Consider the following 7,389-nt stretch of genomic DNA (forward strand, 5'->3'; position numbering starts at 1 on the left):
CTCTGCCCCCTCCCTTCCTTACCACAGGGGGCATCAATCTGCCCCCCGACATCCTTTCCCTCCCCCCTCCCCTTCTATCACACCAGACTTACCACCTGGATATTGGATCTGTATCGGCCAATATGCCCCCTTAAATACTGGCTATCGATATCAGCCCTCAAAATCTGTCAGTGAACCCCTACTTGATACTCTTTGTACATAATCAAATTTACCCTATAGCACTGGTTACTCAAAAGATAGCATCACATCAGTGATATTTCAACCTCTGACATGTCACTTTGAACTTCTCCATGAAAATATTAATAAGCTTTATTATAATTTCCAGTAAACAGAACTAGGCTAGGCTCTGGGGTAGGTAGCAGGGGCCTGCCCAGAGCCTGGGCTGCTTCTGGAAGGCAGCACTGAGGTTGCAAGCAGCTGTATTGGACAGTCCACAGAGCCTAGCCATTGGTACTTGTCCTACATCCCCACTCCCATCATCCTCGCTCCTCCTCCCTACCATCTGCCTGCCTTCCTGGTTCCTGCTGGTATACCACACGGCTTCTCTTCCCTGCTAGATGGTGTCCTGTCCCGAGCTAAATAATAACTGCTAAGCTATTATCAGTACACTTATTGGTTAAACAATTAATCATTTACCCATTCACATGCCTGCTTGATAACTTTCCTCTGAGTAAAGGAAAGACTCTTTTAAAAACAGAACAGCGTACATCCTTTATACAGAAAAAGGTATAACTGGGCAGTTTTGCTCCTTCAGCGGCAGCAAGGTGTGTAACAGCAGCTGCAGCTGGGCTACCAGCAGAGTGACAAACAGGTCAGCAGCATGGTGGCTGCTAATCTAGAATCTGGGACTGATGCCGTGGTTGTCCCCATTTAGTTATGCTACTGCAGCGATTCCCAAAGGGTGTGCAGCATGTGAAGGAAATGTGCCATGAGATCCCCCTTCCTGAGGAGGTAAATACTCTACTCCCCCATCTCACACCCTGCACTGGACCCTGCTATTTCAGTGGTGCATGCTACTCCTCCGCAGACTTTTTGCTGCTGCTGCCCCTGCCTTCCCTGGACCCAAGCAGACCCTACACCAGCCCCACCCCATGCTCCCAGAAGTGTGCTCTGCTCTAGGCACTGATTTCCTCTGGCAGGGAAATGAAATATGTTATATATGTTTGATGCACACACACCCTTTCTAAGTGTAAGACTGAAATGTGCTGCTAATTTTAATCTAGAAAATAAACATGCCCTCAGTATGAAAAGTTTGGGAACCACTGTGGTATTGTATACAGATGCCAGATAATTGCATAATTTGCTTAACATCAGTCCACATGTATTGCAATTTACATATACTGTAACAAAACTTTGGTCCTCTGCATATTAGTTTCAGGCTTACTGTTTAGCTTGCAATTTAATTGTACTGGGTTACCTCCGTCCTAATTGCAACAGCCAGCCACAAAGCAACTGATTAGAAAATAAATTACAGAAGACACTGAAGGGAAGGCAGCTGCCAAAGGGCTGCTATCAGAAGCCTAAAAAATCATGGGAGCTAGTCGTCTGCAGGGTTGCTATCTTCCCTGATTTTCAAGGCTGTCAGCATCAGCTCTTGTGTTTCAAGGTATTTAACAGCAACCTCAAACCTGACCATTAGAACCTATGAAAATGATGGAAGTTAGTTTGAGGACTGTTAATACCACAGCACTGATAGAGCTGTAATCTCTACTCAGTGGGCATGTCTACATGTGCCGCTATGGTGCTGTTGTTACTGCATCATCATTTAGTACTTGGAAGTACTAAAAGACGGCGCAGTAACAGCCAGTAAGGCACTGTGCACACAGCTATTTTTAGGCGCTACAGGCAGTCCTCGACTTACATTTTGAGTTACAACATTTCACACTTATAACATTTATAAATTGACACCCTGTTTCAACTTTCTGACATCAGTTTCGACTTTACAACACTTGATCTGACACCACGCCACACCAACGAACAAGTTCGCTGGATCACCCATCTCTCTGGAGAACATCTGTCCAAGGAAGTTTGGACACTTTCTTTAAGAAAGCAGACAAGACTCGAGAAGAACTTGCAGCCAAGACTCCTGAGAAGACTCCAGCCAAAAACCCTTCAAAAAGTCCAGCCAAGAGCCTTTCAAAAGGTTCAGCAGAGTCACCTCAAAGAAGTCCTTCCAAATCAATATGATTGCTATTTACATTATTGCAGCTATATAACTCATCTATAATTGACCGAGTACAAAATTCTGGGTTATTTTTGGTGAAAATAAGGTATTGGGCCTTGGTTCAGGAACCAATCCCTCATTTATAATATTGTTTCCTATGGGAAAAATCAGTTCCAAGTTACAATATTTCAACTTATGACATAATTGGTTCCTGAAAACCATGTCTTAAGTCTGAGAACTGCCTGTATGTTGCTTTAGCGACGCACTACAACACGGACATGCTTCCCATTATAGTGCGTCACTACAGCAACGTAGCCATGGTGTCATGGGTTTTGCCCTCGGATATTACAGTGATGTAGCATCACATGTAGATGTGCACAGTAAGTACAGTTTTCCCTTGATTTATGCTGTACATGCATTCCCATGCATTTATGCTGTACATGGCACATAAATCAAATTCACATAAAGCAAACCCACTTTGCAATGTAATAAATAGGGATAGGTTCCCATAGTGGTAAGGGAAGGAGCGAGGCTGGGACTAGAGAAGGGGCGGGGAAGGGTGCCACTCCCAGGGCTACACAAGGCAGCAAAGCAGAGGGAACAGAGTGGCACTCACCCCAGACTCAGCTGCAATGGCCCCAGGAGCAGCCGAGTGCACCATGTTCCACTGGGCTGCACTGTGCTCCACCTGTCCCCACTCACCTCAGCTCCTGGGCTGCGCCATGCTCTGGTGAAGGCAACTGGTGTCAGCTGCTTCCAGGGCCACTGTAGCTGGGGCTGGGGTGAGTGCTGCACCCCACACCACCCAGGGCTCTGCTTTTCCACGCTCACCGTAGCCCGTGCTGGAGTAGCCGACATCAGCTGCCTGCACTGCAGCACATCACAGCACAGACCAGGAGCTGGGGTGAGCCCAGGTGCAGGGGGACAGGAGGAGCTTGGTGCAGCTCAGTGGCTGCAGACAGCTGGTGCCAGCCATACCCGGGGAGATGGGGTGCATCTATGCTAATCGCATAAGAGCAAATTTACCTTGCATATAACAAATTATGGGTCTAAACATGCTCATCCCACAAGAACGAAATCACATATAAAGAACCCACATAAATCGAGGGAAACCTATACACAGCACTATCAGCGTTGCACTGTTAAAGTCCCCAAACTAACTCATTCCCCACATTTTCAGGAAATTCCTAATAGAAAATCTAAGCTCAGTTGAAAAGGGGAGGGAGTATTTAGTAATGGGGCTGCTAACACCATAGCACTGACAGTGTGCCAGTGACTGCTTATATTAAGTGTAGATAAGTATGCAGGTAAGTACACAGCCTTTATTCAGTCCTGAGGCCACACACTTAAGCAGAGGACACTTCACTTAGCAGAGGGAAACATGTCGCTGTTCCTGGCAGGCTGATTTCTGACAAGGCCCAAGGCAAGGCAAAGCTTTACCCTCAAGCCTCCTGCTCCCTGGAACAGCACCCGTGGAGACAGGCTACCAGAACCGCAACACATTGCAGCTGGAAAGTCATCCTCCAACCCCCAAATACCAATTTCTTTAGGAAGGAAATGTGGGATTCCTGTGCACTGGAAATGCAGGCTGCAGGCACTTGACCAAGAAAGCACCTGTTTGCGCGCAGCTTACCCAGGCACCCGCAGCCAACACTGGTGCTGGACAGAAGCCGTGTGTGCCAGGTACAGCGCGCCCCAGCGCAGGGAGGTGCAGGCAGGTGCTGGGGCAACTCGGGGTGCCTCCAGCTCCTTACAGGGGGGACTCGCCAGGCCCCTGGGTGGGCAGACAGCACTCAAAGGAGAAGCCACTTCAGGCAGGGGAGACCCTTGCTGCAGCCTTCTCCAGCCCCCTACAGCACCAGCACCAGGCAGCCAGCTCCCGTTTCCACGGATAAGAAGGAACTCGTAGCGGGAGCGGCCGGCCCAGGGGCCCCGCGGCCGGAGCCCAGGGAGTGGGGGGGGGGGGCAGGGAACAGAGACGCGCAGCGGGCGATACCTGCCGGTCTCCGCACGTCCTCCCCACGGCCGCCTATCCGTCCGTCAGCCAGTCCGTCCGTCCCGCGCGCTCCGAGAAGGCCTACTGCGCATGCGCGCGGAGTTCCGATTGGCTCAGGCTCCTTTGCCGCCCCTTCCGCCTCGGCGTTGCCTGGACCCCGCCCCGCACCATCGTGCGGCACCGCCCCCATCCGCTGTCCCTGTGATTGGGGCCCCCCCCAAGCCCCGCCTCCAAATGCCCCTGCCGGCCGGAGCCAGCATCTTCATTCGGAGTTTCTACCCCCTGCGCTCCCAGCGGGCATTAGCCAGCGTGAACGCCGGGGCCTGGCACCCCTTCCCTTCCGCGTGTGCGCGCACACGCACTCCAGCCTGACACAGTACACACCCCGACACACGCACACAAACCGACACTCCAGCTAGTGTGGACACCGGGGCCTGGCACAGCCATACACACACTCCAGCCGGACACCCCCCTACACACATACACTCCAGCTAGTGTGGGCGCCAGGACTGGCACAGCCATACACACACTGCAGCCTAACACCCCCCTACACCCCACCCCCTACACTCCAGCTAGTGTGGACGCCTAACCCGCACCCAGACCCACTCCCACTAAGAGCCCCGCGGAGAAGCCCATGAAGAGGCGGGCGCGGCGGGGGAGCACCCCGTGGGTCCTGCTCGGGACAGGATCCGGCTCCCAGGGAGCCGCGTGGGAGCGGGAACAGGCGCGGGGAGCGGGCGCTGCCCCTCCGGGAGCCGCTCCCCGGAGCCGCTGCCTGGAAGCAGCGCCTGAAACTTTCATCCCAGGCAGGGAAGTTCCTCTACAGAAAGCAAAGGAAAAGTTGTGGTATGGTGAGCCGGAAGAGCCCCTCCGCCCCCTCTGCTGACTGCAAAGAAAAGCTCTTCTGTTTGTATAACCCCCCCCCCCCCCGTTAAAAAAGCAGCACATCACGATTAACTAAAACTGCCCGGGATAACCCTAATTTCCATATGCAGATTTATCTGCACTGACAGCCCCCTCTCCCTCTCCCTCGGTCTCTGTGTTTCCCTCGGTCTTGCTCTTTCTCTCTATTTGCATTGTGTCTGCCTGATTTTTCTGGCTCCTCTTTTTCTTGCTTTCTCTTTCTCTCCCTCTTGCACGCACAGGCTGAAATAACTAGACGAAGCCGCGAGACGGATGCTGCAGTCACTGTCTTTTAGGAGCGGTTGGGGGGGGGGGGATCCAGGAAACCTTCTCATTGCTAAACCGCCTCATCCTTTCCAGCCCGGCTTGGGGATCCAACTTCCCCAGGTTGGCTGGGGATGGGAAAGGGACAGACGTGGAAGAGGAGAGCACTTTGCAACAGCTGCAGCCAGCGGTGCTCGTCGCCAGATGTGCGGGGGGGTGGGCATGAAAAGGCAGCACAGGAAAAATATTAGGAGACAAAAGCGGCAGCCTCAAGGATCATTTGCTTTATTTAATATGGCAGCAGGCGGCGGGTGTGGGGGAAGATCAACATGCTGCCTGTTCAGCCGGACTCCTCTCCCGGCGAGGATGAAAGGAGGTGATCCCGTGCCAGAGGGACCTGAGGTAAGAAACCTGCTTCTTCTTACTCGGTTTTAGAAAGTCTATTTCTAAAGTGCTCTTTTGAAACAGCTTGTCTGCTCAGTTTCAACCCACTGACGGGCAAAACAGAGATTTATCTATTTTTAAAAGAAGAAAAGTTAAAGCACAAGGTATCGGTAGTCGATTCAAAATGATTACTTTGGCCATTATATCCATCCTATTTTTCCCATACCTTTTTTTGTATCGAAAATGGACTTTAATAGTGACATCATGAGTGACTGCTGATGCTAAAACTGATCATCGAAAGTCTTAAAACCAACCTCCCCCAACTTTGCAATAAAAAAATGAACTACAGCTTCAAGTTGTGCATTTTTCTATTGTATCTTAAATATTAGAACTCTTATTAAAATGATATTGGGGGTTTATATTTAGCATGGAAGCAGTGAATGCTGCATAATTAAGTACAGTATTTAATTTAGCTGTTGTGAAGCAAAAGAATAAGGTAATAATTTTTATTGTACTAATCAGACTCAAGATGTTCTCTGTGTTAATTGGGTTAAAAAATTGCAGTACTTATTAGAAATTCTAATTTCACAATGCAGCACTGACAATAAGCTCAGCCAGTGAATTATTCACATCTTTAATTTGCTCACTTAATGACAGTGTTCTGTAATCAGAGTGCAGAGACTGCTTCCTATGCATTATGTATGATGTTCAGGACTTAAATGCAGGACATTATGAAGCCTCTCAGTAGCTCAGTAATTAGTTTTCCACAAGACAGGACTTAGATATTCACAGATAAAAGTCTAGAGTTGAGATAATGTTAAGGTTGAGGCTCAGACTGGGAAAAAAAAAAAGCAAGGAAGTTCAAAAATAACACTGCAACTATGTTCTCATCCATTGTGCCTAGGTGTCCAGGGGGTGTTTCAAAGTTAGCACGTGATGGTACTACAAGATGTGCTGTGATACTTACCTACCCAAGAGCAACTGTTTGAATTAACTTGTTTCTTTTAACAGCTTTTGGTTGTTTGTGGCTGACAGTCCCACCACCCCTTTAATTCAGTATAATGTTATTTTAAATACACAACAAAGACTTGTTTTTATTTAGTTAAAGGAGGCAACACATCAGACAACAACCACTTGTAGGAAAATATAATGATTAATTATATGTTTAAGAATTTCTGTTTAATAGTTGATGTTGAGCCCGGAAGTTTATAATTTCCATCAAGCTATTCTGGTTTTTAAATTGTAACTAGTTTGCTGTGTATGCTAACTTTGGGAACACTTACTACTTACCACACAGCTGTTAGGACTTTTTTAGTCTACAGTGAATAGAATACGCAGACGTTGAAAGGTATGCTGATTCTGAAAATTGTACTTTTATTCACTTTTAAAATATAAACATTTTAGAAATGCTGTTGTGGCTCAAAATACAAATCCTTATTTTCTTGTTAGCACTGACCTGGTATTGTAGTGTTTTAACTGAAGGGAGCATACATGATTTTGTCACATGCCACTTTTCTCGACTACTGCAAAATAGGATGAGGAAAGTTAAAGAATACTTTTTTCATATTTCAGCACTGGTTAGATGGGCTACTGTACATTTGTACAGTAATACAACGCAATGTTAGGTGTACCCTGCCATGTCCCTACACTTAACAATGTGGGCCTTTCTCCCCAAATG

The 7,389-nt window shown here is 48.3% G+C and overlaps 1 protein-coding gene across 3 annotated transcripts in view; it reads right to left on the reverse strand.

Moving 5' to 3' along the window:
* MMS22L (MMS22 like, DNA repair protein) overlaps positions 1-4,240 on the reverse strand; it is a 149,098-nt gene extending 144,858 nt beyond the window's left edge. For 2 of the 3 annotated variants that reach the window (XM_019537783.1, XM_019537782.1), the window contains exon 1: positions 4,161-4,236. The gene's annotated coding sequence lies outside the window, so the exon portion shown is untranslated. Of the gene's footprint in view, positions 1-4,160 lie in introns of all 3 variants that reach the window. The other variant, XM_019537784.1, reaches the window with a different exon arrangement.
* Between the last annotated feature and the right edge of the window lie 3,149 nt (positions 4,241-7,389).

This window comes from Crocodylus porosus, unplaced genomic scaffold (genome assembly GCF_001723895.1).
Source record: "Crocodylus porosus isolate Cpor-Errol unplaced genomic scaffold, CroPor_comp1, whole genome shotgun sequence".
Classification (NCBI taxonomy): Eukaryota; Metazoa; Chordata; order Crocodylia; family Crocodylidae; genus Crocodylus; species Crocodylus porosus.